A 22,369-nucleotide genomic window follows, 5' to 3' on the forward strand; every position below is an offset into this window, starting at 1 on the left:
ATTCAATTTGTTTTCCAAATCAAAATGAAATGAATTTTCATGCGTGACACAACTGAACTTTCTGCATATTTAAAATGAATTACCCGACAATAAGATGATTTTTCAGCGAGACAAAGTGAAATACCGACGCGTTCATATTGAACTTCTGGGCATACGGTTTGAGAAATCAAAGAAAAACACAAGTGACATGAACTGAGGGCAATTTAGTTAGTACCATACACCATGAAGAAGTACAATAAAAATTAGCAACAGATGCAAACTTCCAGATTTGAAAATAGTGAACTTCGTGACAACAAAATGTGAACCTTTCCCTCGTGGGTAAATTAGACCCTTTTTTGCTGAAAGAAATGAATATCTGCACTATACCAATTGAACTTCTAAAAAATAAAGTGAACTCTCCCGTAGATAAAACTGAACTTCGACAAAAAATTGACTTTCACAAGGAATTAAATAAACAAGTGCATATCTAAACCTAATGGATGAACTAAATAGCAAGTAGCAAGAGATGTAAACTTCATGAATTAGGGGAAGTGAACTACAAGGATTAGAAGAAATGAACTTCACATACTGCACTCACGAAAAATATTACCTTGGCTCCATGAATCTTCTGTTCCAATAAATGAATAACTACCTCATTACTAAATAGCTTGCTGATTATGAAATGAATTGTTGCGCTACAAAAACTGAACTCTGCCTTCGTACCAAGTGAACTCCCCTGGAAAAAAAGTAAAACTAATTTTCCCAGTGAAACATACATCATAGATAAGTAAGTGAGAATCACTGAAATGCTGCACTTGGTTTCGTAAAAAAAAATTGTTGCAACGATATCGGAGTTCAGAGGAGGCAGCATACTAGTTACAAACAACAACAAACTGAATCTGCAGTACTTTTGGAGAAGCAAAAACTGAACTACACGAAAAATAGAAAATGAACTTCTACGACAAACAAAGTACAGTCCTGATAATTAAGAATAAAAGTATTACTATTTTTGTTGGACAAAAGTGAACTTCACATGTGTACAAACTGAACGTACTAACTAGAAATTGTGAAGTACCGGCACATCAATCAAAAAAGCTAAGGGCTAAACAACAGCAAGATCAATCAGCATGTACCGGCACATCGATCAGACTTTTGACCTGCCCTAAATACATAAGTGAACTGATAGGTGAACTTCCCCTCATAGGCGAAGTGAACTTTTACCCGATAAAATAGTGAATTTTAGAAGATAAAGAAATATTTATATGTTCTTTATATGTTTATATGTTCTGGATCTATAAAGATCCAAGGCCATGCTTCCTTGTGTATATGCACACCGATTTCGCAACATAGTAAATCATTATTTCAACCTTTTTATGCTAAAAAAATGGCATCAGATTAAGTAAATAGTATATATTTGTTTTTTATGTGCTGCGAGCGTCCAACATTTGCTAAAATACAAAGCTATCAACAATCTTTATGAATAAAATCACAAAAGGCAGCAGTTAAGCTAGCAACAATCTTTATGAATAAAATCACAAAAGGCGAACTTCTATGTGAGGAAGATTGTAACTTGCGAACACAATTAAAAAGACGAACTCCCCGATAAAAAAGGCAAACTTCAGGTAGAAGTGAACTCCTTGATTTAAAAATACTTCAGTTCACAAATTGTGGTTAAAGTGGACTTATTGTAGTTCACTTATTGAACTTCTGTTTCCCACATTTTAAAAGTGAACTTCTTGCCACATTTTGCTACCAAAAAAAGTGAACATCCTCCTCCCATGATTCGAACTTCAAGATTAAAAAAGTGAGCCTCTCCGAGTGAACAGCCTAAAATGAACATGTACTGCAGGTGGACTTTTTCATATACTGCAAATGCATATATTTCATATGCAGTAGTAAGCCATACCTTCTGTTTCGTTTCTTTTTCAATTCATCAATCCAAATGGAGCTCCAAGTGTTGTCATCACTCCATGGAATAAGATGCAGAGCATGCTTGTATCAATATAGTGCCATGTATACATAATATAAAGACTGAGAATATGAACAGAAGAACAGAAAACTGAATACAAAGACCACCCCAAGTTTCTACTTGCAGTCACTATGTGCTCACTTCAATTGCTTCAGAGTGAAATATGAAAATAAATAAACTTCATACGGCATATTTAGATAATTTTCTGTCATGGTCGAACTGGACTTCCATGAAAAATGAACTTGCATTATTTTTGGAGAAGTGTACGACCAAGAAAAACTGATCTTCAAGTGGTGTGAATTTCTCAAAACTCATTGGGTGAACTTCCTATTGGAGACGAATCGAACTTAACAATGACAACAAGTGAACTTTCACTTTCTACAAATCTGGAGTTTATCTCAGTTAATATGAACCATGTAGCAATGAGAATATCAATCAAGCACAAATCGGAACTGTCGACGTACTGAAAACAAAATGTAAGACCTGGTACGAAAATGAAACACTCTATACAGTTACCTGATGACATAAGATAAAAGTTTAGAACTAAAAGGAACTTCAGAAACTGAAGTGAACTCCTACTTTGGTTTAACACATCAAACTCTACAAAACGAAAAGTTAACTTTAATTGTTTTACACATCAAACTCAAAAGTTTTTTTATAGTGGACTTGGGTAAATAATCATATGTCGCTTAATAAGTGGACTTCCTATTGTTTAGATTTTCTAAGTTAATAGGAATAATGAACTTCCACACAAAATAAAACCGAATTTTCACATTGAGATAAAGTGAACCTCGAAAGGAAAATGATGTGAACTTGCAGGCAAAAATGATTGACAGAGTGAATTGCGCGACAAAGAGAAGGTGAACCTTTTGGTGAATTCGAGATGAACTTCCTGTATTTTTAAAGCTGAATGGTTTCTTCAATCACCCCTGTCTATGTATAAAAAAGACAAATAGCGCCAGAAGAATGGCTGCAGCTGCTTGCCTGTTACATATTTTTTTGTAGCTTTCTTGAGCAAGCAAACTTCAATTGTTTTATACATAAAATTCAAAATATTTTATGGAGTGGGCTTTAGTTTTTCAGTAACGAACTGCCCTAACTTAACAAGTTGAACTTTTTATGCAACAGAACATTTTCTGCTATTTTTAATCCTTTTTCCACACGTTGATGATGAAACAATATAAAGGTGGAATGCATTGCACATGAGAGCATCAACAGTAGAAGTTCAGCTCTGAACTAGTAGCACTTCTAAACTGAAAATACGTACCAGATGTTCAGAACTAGCAGTAGGTGATCACCTCGTGGATGCAGGGAAGGGCCGCAGGGTAAAACATGGACAGCAACTCTTGTCGCCGTCGCAGACGACACCATGGATAGCAATGAATAAAAAGTAGTAGCATGTTTGGTTAAAAGTCGTCTCCACGTGTGTACAAATTGAACATCCTAACAAGAAATTCTGAACTATTGAACTGCTACCGGCACATCAATTAGAAAAGCTAAGGAATATACATCAGCAAGTAAACATCAGTAGGTTGTAGGCCGTTTCATACTGAACAAGCAGCAATTCAGTGCCGTCAGCAGTTGGGCAGAGTGTTTGCACTAGTGGTGGCCCTTGGCTCAATGACTTTATCGATGAATTCCTGTAAAGGAAAGGCGAACTTGTACCATGACATGACCGAACTTTCGCTTTTTTAAAGTTCTGAACCACTGAAGTATCTCCCTACTTATCAAACAAAGTTTGATCGTGAAGAACAGCTACTAACCAACTAGCAAATCAATCAGTACAAGAAAATGCATAGCAGTATGCACTGATATTTGCTCTTCTTCTTGTGGTAAGATGTGGAAGTTCGGCACACAGTTGACATAGCGCATGCTTTTAGCTAGATGACACGAGTTGCAGAATAAGATGTTCACGTCATACTAGGAAGAGGTTCGCCCATCTTCAGAATCGGAGATTCTCACCTGAGGCGAGCAGGACGTGGCTGAAGCTGTGCTGGAGAGATCGGCAGCAGTCCAATAGGTGTCTTCGCCAGCCCACCCGCAGGGATCCGAGCAGGTGCCGGCCGGTGAAGCAAGAGGTGGAGATGGGCCGCGCGTAGGGGTTGCAGCCGAGCGGTAGGGTTGGGGCGCGCCCAGATCGGAGCTGCTCGGTGGAGTTGGGGAGCGCCGGATCGTAGCTGCGCGGAGGAGATCTCGGTCGGAGGCGCCCGGCTGGAGCACACGGCGGTGGGAAGCAGGCATGGAAGAGAGATCTTCCTGCTGGGGAATCTCGTCAGGCTACGTGTTGAGCTTCCTCGAACCTGCTCTCGCTTTCCCATGCCGACCTGGGAAGTTCGCCGGACTCCGTCGCCGGCTCCCTCACGTCGGCTACCGCCGCCGCTCGCTCGCCGGCGCCGACCTGGTAGGAGGCACGGTCGGATTGGGGAGTGTTGTCTCGGCTAGAGGATGTGAACGAGGGGTTCACTTGCGCGGAGTTGGGGTTCACTTCGAGGCTACTGGTTTTTCCGGGCGGGTCGGGTCGGGATAAGATGGTGGTTAGAGGGGGTTCGAGAATAACTATTCTAGAACCACTCTTAAGGGGGGTTCGAGAATAGTTGGGCTCTATATATATATATATATATATATATATATATATATATATATATATATATATATATTAAGCATTCAAGTTGATCGATATGAACAAGGTCTAGACATATTCAAAACAGAAAAAGCATGTATCTACCCCCTAGCCCTTAACTATGTCTTATGAAGTCAAGCATGAAGAGAAGTGGTTTTGGGTTTCAAACATGGAAATTTCATAACTTCCCAAAAGCTTAATTTTAGAGTGAATAAGAAGGATCCAAGCTTACCTTTTCATTTTCAGGATTTATGCTTGTTTAAATCTTGGTCAAACATAGGATTTGACCAACACACATATAGTCTTATTATGTCATATAGTAAGCATTCAAGTTGATAAACAAGGATATGCATGTCTAGACATATTCAAATTAACCCGACAAATCATGTATGTACCCCTAACCCTAAACTCTGTCTTATGAAGTTAACCATGAAGAGAAGTGGTTTGGGTTTCAAACATTGAGATTTCTAAGAACCCCCCAAAAGCTTCATTTTAGAATGACTAATAAGGATCCAGGCTTACCTTTTCATTTTATGTTTTAAACTTGTTTAAATCACTGTCAAACCTAGGATTTGACCAAGATTCAAATGGGCATAAAAAATCAAAAAAAAAAAAACAAAGCACATAGCCTTTTTATGTTATATAATGAGCATTCAAGTTGATAAACATGGTCTAGACATATTAAAACAAGAAAAATCATGTATCTACCCTGGCCCTAACCCTAAACTCGATCTGTTTTATGAAGTCAAACATGAAGAGAAGTGGTTTTGGGTTTCAAACATGGAAATTTCAAAAACCTCCCAAAAACTTCATCTTATAGTGACTAAGAAGGTTCCATGCTTACCTTTTCATTTTCATGTTTTAAATTAACTTGTTTAAATCTTGGTCAAACATAGGATTTGACCAATAAGATTCAAATGGGCATAAACATTCAGAAAAAAATTAAAAATAAGAAACCAACGCACATATATTCTTCTTATGTCATATAGTAAGCATTCAAGTTGATAAACAAGCATGTCTAGACATACTCAAACCTGACAAATCATGTATCGATCTACCCCCTAACCCTAAACTCTGTCTTATGAAGTCAACCATATGAAGAGAAGTGGTTTTGGGTTTCAAACATTGAGATTTCAAGAACCCCCCAAAAGCTTCATTTTTGAATGACTAAGAAGGATCCATGCTTACCTTTTCATTTTCACGTTTTAAACTTGTTTAAATCTTGGTCAAACCTAGGATTTGACCAAGATTCAAATGGGCATAAAAAATCACAAAAAAAAAACAAAGCACATAGCCTTTTTATGTCATATAATGAGCACTCAAGTTGATAAACATGGTCTAGACATATTAAAACAAGAAAAATCATGTATCTACCCTGGCCCTATCCCTAAACTCGATCTGTCTTATGAAGTCAAACATGAAGAGAAGTGGTTTTGGGTTTCAAACATGGAAATTTCAAAAACCTCCCAAAAACTTCATCTTAGAGTGACTAAGAAGGTTCCATGCTTACCTTTTCATTTTCATGTTTTAAATTAACTTGTTTAAATCTTGGTCAAACATAGGGTTTAAGGTTTAGGGATCATCGATCGAGTGCACACACACATTATTAGAGGCACATGCGCCTATCGCATAAAGTGCATGCGTATATATATAAGTGTGTTTCTTGGCCACCAACGATATATAGATCTAGAGAGAGAGATTGAAATATATTTAGGGTTTAGGGTTTATGGTTAAGGGTCTAGGGTTAGGGTTTAGGGTTTAGTGTTTAGGGTTTAGGGCTTAGGGTGTAGTGTTTAGGGTTTAGGGTCTAGGGTTTAGGTTTTAGTGTTTAGGGTGTTTAGGGTGTACGTTTAGGGATAATTAGGGATTAGGGATTAGGGTTTTAGGGTTTAAGGTTTAGGGATCATCGATCGAGTGCACACACACATTATTGGAGGCACCCGCGCCTTTGCGCATAAAGTGCATGTGTATATATATAAGTGTGTTTCTTGGGCACCAACGATATATAGATCGAGAGAGAGAGATTGAAATATATATATATATATCCCCAAGAATATGTTCAAATATATATTGAAATATATGCACGAATGATATGCAAGGTATGCCATGCGCGCATAGCATGAAGAGAAGTCGTATTGGTTTCAAACATTGAAATTTCAAGAACCACCCAAAAGCTTCATTTTAGAGTGACTAAAAAAGATCCAGGCTTGCCTTTTCATTTTCATGTTTTTAAATTGTTTAAATCTTGGTCAAACCTAGCTAGTATTTGAAATGGGCATAAAATTAAAAAAAGCATAAAAATGAAAAACCAAAGCACATATATAGCCTTCTAATGTCATATAAAATAAGCATTCAACAAGTTGATAAACAAGGTCTAGACATATTCAAAATAGAAAAAGCATGTATCTACCACCCCTAACACTTAACTCTGTCTTATGACGTCAAGCATGAAGAGAAGTGGTTTTGGGTTTCAAACATTATATTGAGATTTCAAGAACCCCCAAAAGCTTCATTTTAGAATGACTAAGAAGGATCCAGGCTTGCCTTTTCATTTTCATGTGTTTTAAACTTGCTAAAATCTTGGTCAAACCTAGGACTTGACCAAGATTCAAATGGCATTAAACATTCAAAAAAAATCAAAAAATGAAAACCAAAGCACATAGCCTTCTTATGTCATATATATATATATAGCATTCAAGTTGATCGATATGAACAAGGTCTAGACATATTCAAAACAGAAAAAGCATGTATCTACCCCCTAGCCCTTAACTATGTCTTATGAAGTCAAGCATGAAGAGAAGTGGTTTTGGGTTTCAAACATGGAAATTTCAAAAACTTCCCAAAAGCTTAATTTTAGAGTGAATAAGAAGGATCCAAGCTTACCTTTTCATTTTCAGGATTTATGCTTGTTTAAATCTTGGTCAAACATAGGATTTGACCAACACACATATAGTCTTATTATGTCATATAGTAAGCATTCAAGTTGATAAACAAGCATATGCATGTCTAGACATATTCAAATTAACCCGACAAATCATGTATGTACCCCTAACCCTAAACTCTGTCTTATGAAGTTAACCATGAAGAGAAGTGGTTTGGGTTTCAAACATTGAGATTTCTAAGAACCCCCCAAAAGCTTCATTTTAGAATGACTAATAAGGATCCAGGCTTACCTTTTCATTTTATGTTTTAAACTTGTTTAAATCACTGTCAAACCTAGGATTTGACCAAGATTCAAATGGGCATAAAAAATCAAAAAAAAAACAAAGCACATAGCCTTTTTATGTTATATAATGAGCATTCAAGTTGATAAACATGGTCTAGACATATTAAAACAAGAAAAATCATGTATCTACCCTGGCCCTAACCCTAAACTCGATCTGTTTTATGAAGTCAAACATGAAGAGAAGTGGTTTTGGGTTTCAAACATGGAAATTTCAAAAACCTCCCAAAAACTTCATCTTATAGTGACTAAGAAGGTTCCATGCTTACCTTTTCATTTTCATGTTTTAAATTAACTTGTTTAAATCTTGGTCAAACATAGGATTTGACCAATAAGATTCAAATGGGCATAAACATTCAGAAAAAAATTAAAAATAAGAAACCAACGCACATATATTCTTCTTATGTCATATAGTAAGCATTCAAGTTGATAAACATGCATGTCTAGACATACTCAAACCTGACAAATCATGTATCGATCTACCCCCTAACCCTAAACTCTGTCTTATGAAGTCAACCATATGAAGAGAAGTGGTTTTGGGTTTCAAACATTGAGATTTCAAGAACCCCCCAAAAGCTTCATTTTTGAATGACTAAGAAGGATCCATGCTTACCTTTTCATTTTCACGTTTTAAACTTGTTTAAATCTTGGTCAAACCTAGGATTTGACCAAGATTCAAATGGGCATAAAAAATCACAAAAAAAAACAAAGCACATAGCCTTTTTATGTCATATAATGAGCACTCAAGTTGATAAACATGGTCTAGACATATTAAAACAAGAAAAATCATGTATCTACCTTGGCCCTATCCCTAAACTCGATCTGTCTTATGAAGTCACACATGAAGAGAAGTGGTTTTGGGTTTCAAACATGGAAATTTCAAAAACCTCCCAAAAACTTCATCTTAGAGTGACTAAGAAGGTTCCATGCTTACCTTTTCATTTTCATGTTTTAAATTAACTTGTTTAAATCTTGGTCAAACATAGGATTTGACCAAGATTCAAATGGGCATAAACATCCAGAAAAAATAAAAAATAAGAAACCAACGCACATATAGTCTTCTTATGTCATATAGTAAGCATTCAAGTTGATAAACAAGCATGTCTAGACATATTCAAACCCGACAAATCATGTATCTACCCCCTAACCCTAAACTAGATTGGTCATCCTAGAGTGACTAAAAAGGATCCAAGCTTACCTTTTCATTTTCATGTTTATGCTTGTTTAAATCTTGGTCAAACATAGGATTTGACCAAGATTCAAATGGGCATAAACATTCAGAAAAAATTAAAAAACCAACGCACATTAGTAGCCCAAAATCGAACCATTCAAGTGGATATTTTTGAACTTGATCTGTAGTAGTGGGCAAAATCCTAGATTAACCTATATTTAATCATAGATTCGTAGGTCGATTTTTGTAATTATTTATTATTACTATGCAGCACATGTGTGTTTTCCCGTCGCGTGAAACTCGGAGGAAGAGGGATCACTCGGAAGGAGAGAAGAAGGGAGTGCATTATGGTGTCTCCCCTTTTTCGGGTGATGATGTTGACTGTTGTGCAGGTTTTGTCAGTGAGCAGGAGGTGCGAGTGAGCGAGCGAGCGAGTCGAAGCGAGGCCGAGAATGAGAGAGATTTTTTTTTGTGAGAGGGACAACCGAAGGATCCTGAAGGACCCACAGACTTCCAATACGCATCCTGATGCGTCTTCTCTTGACAAAGAAGATGGCTGGGAGTTTGCGTACCTACTGCACGTGACTTGTGCTCACTGAAGTGTGGGACCTCACGCATGGGCACCACACGTAAGTGACAGACCTGTTGGTGTAAAAACTCAGTTGATTATTATAGTGCATTAGAACAAAGTTTCCTATGGATTCAAGGGTAGGAAATCCAAGTTAAAACTCATTTACATGACATTAATTTTTCCATGAAGCAAAGTTAACACATCTATCAATTGGTACATTTTGGAGTGACTAAGAAGGATCCATGCTTAATTATTCGTTTTCACGTGTTAAACTTGTTTAAATCTTGCTCAAACCTAGGATTTCACCAAGATTCAAATGGGCATGAAAATGAAAAAATGAAATACCAATGCACATAGTCTTCTTATGTCATACAGTAAGCATTCAAGATGATAAAAAAGGTCTAGACATATTCAAACCAGGCAAATCATGTATGTACTCCCTAACGACCCTAAACTCTGTCTTATGAAGTAAGGCATGAAGAGAAGTGGTTTTGGGTTTCAAACATGGAAATTTCAAAAACCTCCCAAAAGCTTCATTTTAGATCTTGGTCAAACCTAGCTAGTATTTGACCAAGATTCAAATGGGCATAAAATTCAAAAAAATTAGAAAATGAAAAACCAAAGCACATAGCCTTCTTATGTCATAAAGTAAGAATTCAAGTTGATAAACAAGGTCTAGACATATCCAAACCCGACAAATCATGTATCTACCCCTAACCCTAAACTCTGTCTTATGAAGTCAACCATGAAGAGAAGTGGTTTTGGGTTTCAAACATGGAAATTTCAAAAACCCCCCAAAAGATTCATTTTATTGTGACTAAGAAGGATCCATGGTTACCTTTTCATTTTCATATTTTAAACTTGTTTAAATCTTTGTCGAACCCAGGATTTAACCAAGATTCAAATGGGCATAAAAATTCAGGAAAAAACCGAAAGAATGATAAACCAAAGCACATAGCATTCTTATGTCATATAGTAAGCATTAAAGTTGATAAACAAGGTCTAGACATATTCAAACCAGATAATCATGTATATATCTGCCCCTAACCTTAAACTCTGTCTTAATTATGAAGTCAATCATGAAGAGAAGTGGTTTTGGGTTTCAAACATGAAAATTTCAAAAACTTCCCAAAAAATGGTACATATTAGGGTGACTAAGAAGGATCCAGGCTTACCTTTTCGTTTTCATATTTTATACTTGTTTAAATCCTGGTCAAACCTAGGATTTGACCAAGATTCAAATGGGCATAAAATTCAAAAAAAATAGAAGAATGAAAAACAAAAGCACATAGTCTTCTTATGTCATATAGAAAGCATTCAAGTTGGTAAACAAGGTTTAGACATGTGTTCAAACCAGACAAATCATGTATCTACCCCCTAACCATAAACTCGGTCGATCTTATGAAGTCTAGCATGAAGAGAAGTCGTATTGGTTTCAAACATTGAAATTTCAAGAACCTCCCAAAAGCTTCATTTTAGAATGACTAAAAAAGATCCAGGCTTGCCTTTTCCTTTTCATGTTTTAAAATTGTTTAAATCTTGGTCAAACCTAGCTAGCTAGTATTTGACCAAGATTCAAATGGGCATAAAATTCAAAAAAAAAAACAGAAAAAATGAAAAACCAAAGCACACAGCCTTCTTATATAGTAAGTAATATGAATCTAAAAATGATTTTGGGGGATTTCTATGACCAAGTTATAACACACCTACATTTCAAATTTGAATTACTTCCAATAAATCAGCATATAGTCATTTAAATGTGTGAAACTGGCTAAAAACACTAAAAATCGTAAAGAGTTGGGAATTGGCACTAAAATATGTCATAGTTTATCTTAAAAATGTAGAGGCGCCATTTTGACCCGTATCTTATGTACCCCATTCGTTAAATGATAAACTATCACGAATTACCTTTTATTTTAGGCATTACTTTTCACGGTAAAATGATAAACTATATCACGAAGTTCCATTTCCGTCAAAATAGTCCGCGTTACTTTTTTGTTGAGATATAAACCCCCACAACGGCCATCTCCTCCTTAATTTATTGTGTAAAACCCCCACAACGGTCACCTCGTCCTTAATTTATTGTGTTAACCCCTACAGCGGTCATCTGTTCCTTATACACAACCACAACGGCCATCCCTTGTGTCAATAGGTTCTGCCTCTCTCTTCTTCGTTCACATACACTTGATCCCATTGCCATGGCTTCCACGTCTCGGACGCCGACCAGAAGGGGAAGGGGAAGGGGAAGGGGAAGGGGCAGCCGGGGTGATGGATCATCATCATTGCCACCACCACCGTCAACACTGCCTTTGATCATAGAGGAGTTCTTCATCGTCGTCTATGAAGACCCTTTGGTCAAGAAGGTACGTACGCGTTCCCACATATATGATGCATGTGATTGATTATGGGCATATTCCAAAAAACCTTTAATTTCAAACGATCGGCGCTCGATCTCTTTGCAGGCTCTCCCAAAAATGTTTGCGGACTATCTTGACGGCCAGGAGCCAGCTAAGGTGTATCTGCGAGCAGCTGACTGCGGTCCTCGTCTCTGGACCGTGGAGGTCCTATTTGACGGACAAGGCCGGATGTACCTCGACAAGGGCTGGGAGAATTTCGCCATCGCGCACGGTGTGGATTTCGGCTGCTTCGTACACTTCAAATATGAAGGCGATGATGTGCTCACAGTGAAGGTGTTCGACGGAACAATGTGCAGGAAGTACTACTACTTAGACGACGAAGATAATGATGATGAAAGCAACGACGACGTGAAGCCATGCATCCATCATCTTTAGATAAGGGGATTATGACCAAGAATATATATGTAGCCGCTACATATGCATCGATTTTAGAGGTGGATAACTGGAGAGAGAGAGAGAGTCTTGATGCGTCTTCTCTTGACAAAGAAGATGGGAGTTTGCCTACCTACCGCACATGACTTGTGCTCACTGAAGTGTGGGACCTCACGCATGGGAACCACACGTAAGTGACAGACCTGTTGGTGTAATAACTCAGGTGATCATTGTCGTCGTGGCGAACGAGCAGATGCCATGGGATGGCTTAAGTTGGGGCCGAATGGGCGCTAGAGGATTCGGGGGAGGGTTTGCGATTAGATGGGATGAACTTCCGGATGCTTTCCTCAAGAACACAACCAAAGGCAGGTATGCAAGAAGAAAGACAAGAGGAAGAACTCTGCTCTAGATCGCTTGCTTCATTGATCTCAACATGGTTACAGGTTTCTGGGCGTACATGAGCATCTAGGGATTGACCATCCCGAATACGGGTGTGCCCCCTCTCCTTATATAGGGGAGAGGGTGGCTTACAGAGCAAGAAACCCTAATGGCATCTTTGACTGGACAAACTACTTTACAAAGCTACTTTAATCATGGATGACGCCGGGGTCTTCTTTAATCAGGGACGCTGACGTCCTCCGGCTTCTTTCAGCGTCACCCCTCTCTTTGGCGCCAGGGCTCCGATTAAAGTCACTTTGCTTAGCTCAGCCTTGTCCTCTAGCCTTGAAGAGAATCTTTGACCGGTCTTGCCGACATGCCCTTCCTTCCGGTATCTTCTTCATCCGGTTCCGGTATACTCCTCTGGGGATACCGGTCTGCCTTTACTTAGCCAAGCTCTTATCTTTGTGCTCCGGTAAGAATATTAAACCGGTATCTTGATGGCTCAAACCATCCGGTTTGGCATGCCTTTGGCATACCGGGGGTCATCTCCCTAGCATTAGTCCCCGAAGCTGGTATAGTCTGGTGGATTCTATCCAACAGACCATGCCAGGTTCTCTCGTTTTTAGGATACCGGTTTAATATTTCCGACGCTTAGCTTAGATCCGGCATCTTTGCCCGGACTCACTCTTTCTTTCTCTGCAGAGTATTCTCCGGTATCTTATCTTCCGACATCTTAGTCATTAACTACCTCCTCGGCGAAGTCGAGAATTTCTCGTGCCCCGCGCCTGTCAGTGACATGCGCACTGTGACTGACGCGCCAGTGTCAGGGGTCACTTCCCTTCAACTTCCGCGCGCGCATTAAATGCCTCACAGCGGATCCCAGTCGCCACTCCGGATCCGTGTGCACCTCCGTGTGGCTTTCCCTTTTACGCGTGTATTGTCACGCCACGTGGCGGCCTATGGAACGAACCGTCGCGGCCCGCGGAGCGAACCGTTGCGGCCCGATGGTTTTCGGCCCACCTTCTCTCTTCCTTTATAAGGCAGAACCGCCCCCTCTTCTTCCTCTTCTCGCATTCTCTGTTCTCTCGCGCACAGTGCCACTTGCTCTCTGCGCCTCCGCCGTTCTCCGTCCGCCGTTCTTCGCTCAAGCCCCGCCGTCCGGTGAACTCGCTCCACTTCTTCGCCGGACTTCACCGCGCGGAGATTCTTCGCAGCGTTCCCCTAGCGACCGCTGCATTCACGCTCCTTCGAGCTCTTCTCCGCTCCGCCGTCGACGGAACTCCTCGGCAACCGCAGGCCCGCTACTTCATCGGCGAACCTCTTCTGCAGCGACTGCGCCGCCTCAGGTTAGGTCTAATCTGAGTTTGCTTCTCTTTTGCTCGTTTTCTAGATCTTGGGTCGATAGTGTTTTTATTTCCCCTTTTTCTTTTGCTTTTTCTCTTACTCGTAGATCTTCGCGCGGGGGCAAATTGTGGGATTCCTGTTTTTCTGCATCTAACCTTATGTCTAGCGAGGAGTCATCTTCCGCTTCATCTTCCTCTGCCTATTCCTCCGGTAGCCGGCACAGCCAATCCTCTGATAGATCAACCGCCGATCCTGTTCCGATGGATACTGACTCCGGTAGCCACCAAGAATCCGGTAGCTCTAGCCAAGCTTCCGGTGTAGATCCCTCCGGTGTGACACGTGGAGCCTGGATGGGCTCCAATGTTACCCAGTATGAGATCGACTGGCTATACCGGTCCCGTAGGATTCCGGAGGGAGTAACCTGCCGGCTTCCTGGCGACGAGATTGAACCGGTGCTTGAGCCCGGTGAACACGTCATTTTTCTTGCTCACTTTGAGCGCGGCTTCGGCCTTCCTGTCTCCGAGTTCTTCCGGAAGTTCTTAGATTTCTACGAACTTCAACCTCACCATCTTCCCGGCAATGCCGTTTTTTACCTTTCTTGCTTTGCCACCTTCATGGAGGATTATATCGGCATTCGTCCCCTTCGCGAGACGTTTGCCCGTTTCTTTGCTCTGCGGATCAATTCCGTTCAGGGCAAGGAAATTCCTAAACCCAAACCCCCCGTTCAATGCGGGTCTTGTATCATCGGCTCCCGCCAAGGGAGCCCTTTTTTCAAATTCTCCGGTCTCGAATCATGTCGGTTATGGCAAGGGACCTTCTTCTACGTGAAGAACAACGGCGCTGCAAATCTCATCGATCTGCCGCCTTTTAATCCGGCGCCGCCTAGCAAAGCCAACTGGAGCTACAACCCGAAGTCGGATCATATCGAAACCAACCGGGTGGTACGCTTCATGGCAAACCTGGTGAAGGAGACTAACATCTGCTCCGATGATATTATCCGCACCTTCATCTCGCGCCGGGTGCTTCCTCTCAAGCGCCGGCAGCACAAGATGAGCGAGATGTATGGTCCTGGTGATCCCACCAAGATTACCGGCCTTCCTCTCAGCAAGAAGGACGTCGTCCGCAAGGCTAGGTAGATCCGCCAGACAGACATGCCGGATGATTGGGAATGGGGCCTCCTGCCTCTTAGTACTACTAACCCTCCGACCCAAGAAGTAAGAGATTACGCAACTCGGGTCGGCCTACCGGTAACTTTTTTGCTGTTGTTAACCTTCTTTTTACTTGTTTCAGGCCAAGGACCGCTTCCCCACTATTCACGCAGAGCGACGAGGCCCCTGTGTGAAGCGTGCCCTAGATTCTGTTGACCCGGATCCTTTCATCCGTTGGCAGGACCTGAAGATGGGCAAGACCAAAGCTTCGCGCCTCGGCCCGTCCGTGCCGGAACCATCCGGTTCCTCGGACGACCTGACCTTGCTCGAGGTACTTTTCTTTTTCGATTCCTTATACTTTTTTCATTATTGCTCCTTAGTGGATGTTCTCTTAGCTATCTCGAACCCGCAGATCCACGAGCACGCCGCCCCTGTGAGCCGAGGCCGGGGACGAGTTCGTGGACAAGCTCATGGCCCAGGGCCAGAAGAACAAGGTGCCGGCATCTGACGCCGGTTCCAGCCAGGCCCCTCCCCCGAAGCGCTTCCGGACGGAGCCTTTGGGGTAGAAGGAAGTAGGTGTGAGGCGCTACAAGCGCAAGCAGATGCCGACCTCCTCTGGGTAAGCTCCCGTTTTCTTGCTTGTTTCTTTTTACCAAGTTCTTTTGCCGGTTGCTTTTTTCCAACTCTTTTTCTCTTTCTTTCGTCCAGCCCTGCGCTCAAGCTTGGCCCAAGGCCTGAGGGCTCTGAAGGTACCGCGAGGACCTCAACCCCTCCTCCTCACTCAAGCCCGGCACCATCTGGTGCCGGCAACATCTCTGCCTCCCCTCTGGGGGGCACTTCAAGTTCGGGGCGCGCGGCCCCTACACCGCCAGAACACCGCGCGGAGGAGGACTTTGTCTCCCCTCCTGAAAATCAAGACATCGGCGCCAGCAACATCGGCGCCGAGGAAGAAGCTGCCGGGCGGGTGGAACCTCTGGTTCCTCCCGTCCTTGAAAAAAAGAAGAAGAAGACTTCCGTGCCGGAAACTTCCGTGCCGGAAAGCTCCAACTTGGGTGATGCGCCCAGCGCTCCCCCTTCTCCAAAAACTGCTCCACCGCCACCGCCGGAAGCTCCTCGCACCGAGCCATCCGGTGCCACTCCAACTCCGCTGCCGCCCAAGACCTCAAAGCTCATCAAGGGAAAGGCGACGGCTTCCAACGCCCCTCCGGCGGTCCGCAGCCCATGGTGCTGCACGTTTCTCGCGCTGCCAGTGCTGCCAGCGAGAAGGTCACCGGCCTGCTTGGCCGTATCACGGAGTTCAACCGTGAAGGGCGGGAGCTGGGGCACTTGCTGCCGTACGCGCAGAAGTGGAACGCCGCGGATATGTCCCCGGCGACCCGCGGTATGGGCAAGGACAGGCTGCCGGCGCCTGACCCTGTTGGAGACCGGTCCTCCGAGGAGCACTTCATGCGGCTTCGTCGAGCCGTCAAGGAGCTGGATAGCGCGTGGTATGACGCCACAAACAACTTGATGGTAAGTTCCACCAACTCTCTTCAACTTTTACCGGTTTCCCTGCTTCCGGATCTTTTCTATCTTTTCTTTAACTTCATGCCGGTTTCTCTCTTTTTTGCTGAATCTTGTCTATCTTCCCAGTCCCCGAGTTTTGTGTTGAGAGCGTAGCTCTTAGCACGAAACTTAACTTAAAAACGCGCGAAACCGGCATAGCCAGTCCCCGAGTTTCGGGTTAAGATCTTTGTTCTTAGCGCGAAACTTATCTTAGAAACGCGCGAAACCGGCATAGCCAGTCCCCGAGTTTCGGGTTAAGAACTTTGTTCTTAGCGCGAAACTAAGCTAGAAATGCACGAAACCGGCATAGCCAGTCCCCGAGTTTCGGGTTAAGATTTTTGCACTTAGCGCGAAACTTAGCTAACATCTTTTTCTTGAACAGACCACGGCTGATGCTCGGAAGGTCCTCTTTGAGGAGCTTCTCTGGGAGCACCGGGATCTTGCTGAGGCACATGACAAGTGCAAAGGTAAACTTTTGGTACCTCCGGCATCTTCTTACCGGAAAGCTTTCTTTCTCTTAACACTTATGATTTTTTGTTTAACAGTCATCCCGGAAGCTTCTATTGAGGCCCTCAAGGCGCAGCTCGCCACCGCCCAAAGTACGACTTCCTGTTTTCCGGTTGGCTTGCTCCTTCTTCATTTTACTGGTGCAAATTTTACTAACATTTTCTTTCCGGGTTCCAGAGGAAAAGGACCAGCTTATCCGGCAGCACCAGGAGGAGCTGAGCGCCCAGAGAGCCAGCTACCAGGAGCTCAAGGGTCAGCTCATCCAGCTTGGTCTTGACCATGCCAAGGCGCTGAAGGCTGCCGAAGCCGATGCGGCGACCAAGCTGCACGAAGCGCTGGAGGATGCCGGCAACTCCAATGCGGTGTTGCAGGCTGAGCTGGAGGAGCTTGCCAAGGCGCGGAAAGCTGCTGAGGACAAGGCCGCGCGGCTGGAGGCGGAGCGGAAGGAGTATGACCGGCTAGTCATGCAAACTGATGCACACGCCTTCCGTAAGTTTCTTCCTTTTTCCTTTCCCGGTTTCTGCTTATAAGCTTGTTTCTTCCGGTTGCATTTTCTTAGCTTCTTTCCTTCTTTGGGTAGGTCTCTTCTCGGACTCCCAGGCGTTTGCCATGAAGAGGGTTGAAGAGCATCGTGTTGCCCAGGCCCATGCGAATCTTGGTGCGCCATGGGACCCCTATGACCATCTGGTTGCGCTGAATGCGCGGGTCTCCCATATGCGCGCCATAGATCAGAATCTTTCCGACATTCCTGATGTGGCTACCCAGCTTTTCAGGACTCTCTGGCCTGGAGAAGTGGTGCCAGACACCTTCTCCCTCATCAGCGACCGCCTCAAGGGTGCCGGCAGAAGGATCCGGGAGTGGCAGTGCTCCGCTGCCCGTGCCGGAGCAGATTCCGCGCTCCGCGTCACCTGCTCCTGGTACCCGGAGCTGGACCTGCACGCCCTCACCGGAGTGCGCGAAGATGCTGAAACCGATCTGGACCCGGTCCTTACCGCTAAGCGGCAGGATCGGGCGTACCACATCGCGGAGTACGCCGACGTGCGCACCTTCATCCCTCCCCCTCCAGACGTCAAGGACTATCTCAGCGACGAGGAGGAAGGTGAAGCTGATGAGGAAGCCCCTGCTGCCTGATTATCTGCTGTTAACTATTTGCCTGTGAAATGCTTGTTGGTCCTGCTTGACTCAAAACACTGTTGGTTAAATTCTACCCCGGTATGCCGGGGTTCGTGATGTAAAACTCTAAATTCCCTTTTGGTTGTGGCACAACAGTTTATGCCGGTATGCTATACCGGTAGTTAATTATCTTATGTTTGCCTTAACATATTTGCTTATTGTTTTGCTTTTATCCTGCACTGCAAAGATTTCAAAATTGTTTCCGCATCCAATTCGATGCACACTTGGCTCTTTTACCTTGGCTCTGCCTGCCTTCTCTGGGCGTTCTTTGGCGTATGAGCACAAGGTTCTTTTACCAAACAAGCATTTTCTTGAACTTAAAATAACTTCGAAATTTTGCAAAAAACCGGTTTAACCGGGGTTAGTTAAGCTTTTCCGGATTGCTTGTTCCCACTCTCTCTTTTCGTAGTTCGCGTGCTTAATTGCTACCGGTTTATCTTGCTTGCCATGAAGCCGGTTTGCGGACAGCAGCAGAGTCGAAGACTCCGGTAGGTTTAGCACGCTACTAAACCGGAAAGAAAAAATGTTCACTAAGCAACCGGCGAACTGAGAAAATAAACATATTGCATGCAACTTTAGGGGTAGTCCCCGAGATTCATTCGAGGTTCCGACATTTTTTATTCATAGCATATAAGGTACAAAAAGGAACTTCTTGCTCCACAACTTCAAGAGTAGAAAGGACGCAAGAGAGCTACGTTCCATGGACGCTTGCTCTCCTCTCCGGACCTGTCCGCCTTTCCTTTTTTCCACTCCTGTGCATCGATCAAGTAATAAGCATCATTGTGGAGAGCCTTGCTCACCACGAAGGGACCTTCCCATGGGGGTGAAAGCTTATGACGGCCTTCAGTGCGCTGCACCAGGCGTAGCACCAGATCTCCTTCCCGGAATACTCTCGGGTTAACCTTCCGGCTATGATAGCGTCTGAGGTTTTGCTGGTAAATGGCTGTTCTTGCCAATGCCAACTCTCTTGCTTCTTCTAGCAAGTCCACATCATTTTCTCTGGCCTCTTTGACCTCTTGCTCGGTATAGAGCTGTACCCTTGGTGAGTCATGGATGATGTCGGTTGGTATGACCGCTTCTGCTCCGTATACCATGAAGAATGGAGTGTATCCGGTAGACCGGTTTGGAGTTGTTCTTATGCTCCACAACACTGATGGTAGCTCATCAAGCCAACACCCTGGTGACTTCTCCACCGCTTCAATGAGTCTTGGTTTGATACCGGAAAGTATCAACGCGTTTGTTCTTTCCACTTGGCCATTGCCTTGTGGGTGTGCTACCGAGCACAAATCCAACCGGATATTGTTATCCTCGCAAAATCTTTTGAACTCACCTTGAGCAAAGTTGGTTCCATTGTCTGTGATGATGCTATGCGGGTAGCCATACCGCAAAATGACATCTTTTAAGAATTTCACCGCTGTGCGCCCATCACACTTTGCGATAGGTTTCACTTCTAGCCACTTGGTGAATTTATCCACCATAACCAAGATGTGAGTCATGCTGCTCCTTGCAGTTTTGAATGGGCCAACCATATCAAGGCACCAAACAGCAAACGGCCATGTTAGCGGTATTGTTTTTAAACCGGACGCTGGGGTATGATTTTGCTTGGCGTACCTCTGGCACCCATTGCATTTTCTTACTAAATCCTCAGCGTTTTCCAAAGCAGTAGGCCAGTAGAACCCATGCCGGAATACTTTTGCTACCAGCGCCCTTGATGAAGCGTGGTGCCCACATTCTCCTTGGTGAATTTCCTCAAGCATTTCTTTTCCTTCTTCCGGTTCCTCACATCTTTGAAGGACACCGGTAACACTTCTCTTGTACACCTCGCCATTGATGATGGTGTACGCTTTGGACCTCCTCTGGATCCTTCTGGATTCATTTTCGTCATCCGGCAAGGTGCCGTTGATCAGGAATTCCTTAATAGGTTTAACCCACGATGGTGCTTCTCGAACCAAAAACACCGGTACATCTATCTCCATGTTATCTACCAGCATTGTTTCTTCCGGTATGGCCGCGACAGTCCCCGAGCTTGTCGGTGCAGTCCCCAAGTTTACCGGTGCAGTCCCCGAGTTTACCGGTGCAGTCCCCGGGTTACCTTCATCGATATCCATGGGTACCACATGCGATTCCGGTACGAAAATTGATTCCGATTCCGGGCTTGGTTTGATTGATGGTTCTCTTAAGTGTGCCAAGGCTATTCCGGGAGGAATTTCCTGCCTAGATGAGCCCAGCTTGGACAAAGCATCCGCGGCTTCATTTTCCGCTCGCGGCACATGGTGAAACTCACAGCCCTCAAAGAAGCCGGCAATCTTTTGCACATGAAACCGGTACAAAGCCATGTTAGAATCTTTTGCGTCCCAATCTCCGGAACTCTATTGCACCACGAGATCTGAATCCCCATAGCAAATGATCCGGTGCACACCGATTTCTTTTGCTACTTTAAGCCCATGAATCAGAGCCTCGTACTCAGCGACATTGTTTGATGCCCTGAAATGCACTTGCAAAACATACCGAAGATGATCTCCCTTGGGTGAAGTAAGCACCACGCCGGCACCCAGACCCTCTTTAAGTTTGGATCCGTCAAAGTGCATCTTCCAGTACTCTATTCTTTGATCTGGCGGCTTGTATTGCATTTCCGCCCAATCCACCAGGAAATCAGCCAAAGCTTGTGACTTTATGGCGTCTCTTCTTTCGTACACTGGTACATATGGTGATATCTGGATTGCCCACTTTGCAATCCTACCGCTAGCATCTTTGTTACACATGATATCGGAAATGGGTGCTTCACTCACCACTTTCATGGGGTGCTCTTCAAAGTAGTGCTTGAGCTTGGTGGCGGCCATGTACACGCCATAAGTCATCTTTTGGAAGTGAGGGTAGTTTTGTTTTGAGAGGGAGAGCACCTCGCTCAGGTAGTATACCGGCCTTTGGACGGTTTTTCCTTCCTCTTCTCTTTCAACCACAACTACTACGCTCACAACCCGGTTTGTTGCTGCTATGTATAATAGCATAGGCTCTCTTTCTAGAGGTGAAGCTAGTATAGGCGCTGTGGCCAACATTGTTTTGAGCTCTTTGAACGCTGCGTCTGCCTGGGGGGTCTAGACGAACGTATCAGATTTTTTCATGAGAGCATAGAGCGGCAGAGCTTTTTCTCCCAACCTGCTTATGAACCGGCTTAGCGATGCCAAGCTTCCGGTAAACTTCTGCACGTCTTTGAGATCGCGTGGTATGGTCATTCTTTCGATTGCCCGGATTTTTACCGGATTGACCTCAATGCCCCGGCTTGATACGAGAAAGCTGAGCAACTTGCCGGCAGGGACACCAAAGGTACATTTTGCCGGATTGAGTTTCATCCGGAATCTTCTCAAGTTATCAAATGTTTGCCGGAGGTCATCGATTAAGGTTTCTTTTGCCTTGGTTTTTACCACGACATCGTCCACATAGACTTGCACGTTTTTTCCGATTTGATCAAACAAGCATTTTTGCATACAGCGCTGGTACGTTGCACCAGCGTTGCGCAAACCGAAAGGCATAGTTACATAGCAATAAGCCCCGTGCAGGGTAATGAACGCAATTTTTATTTGATCTTCCTTTTTCAAGGGGATTTGGTGGAAACTGGAATAAGCATCCAAGAAAGACAACAACTCACATCCTGCAGTGGAATCAATCACTTGATCGATCCGAGGTAAAGGGAAAGGGTCTTTCGGGCAAGCTTTGTTCAAGTTGGTGTAGTCGATGCACATGCGCCACACCTTTGGAGCTTTTGCTTCCATGTTCTCTTCTTTCTTCTTCTCGACCAGCACCGGATTGGCTAGCCACTCAGTGTGCAGTACTTCCACGATGAAACCGGCAACCAGTAACTTTGTCACCTCTTCTCCAATGATCTTTCTCCTGTCTTCAGGAAACCGGCGCAGCGGCTGCCTTACCGGCTTTGCATCTTTCCGGACATTTA

Source organism: Lolium perenne, chromosome 3 (genome assembly GCF_019359855.2).
Source record: "Lolium perenne isolate Kyuss_39 chromosome 3, Kyuss_2.0, whole genome shotgun sequence".
Taxonomy (NCBI): Eukaryota; Viridiplantae; Streptophyta; class Magnoliopsida; order Poales; family Poaceae; genus Lolium; species Lolium perenne.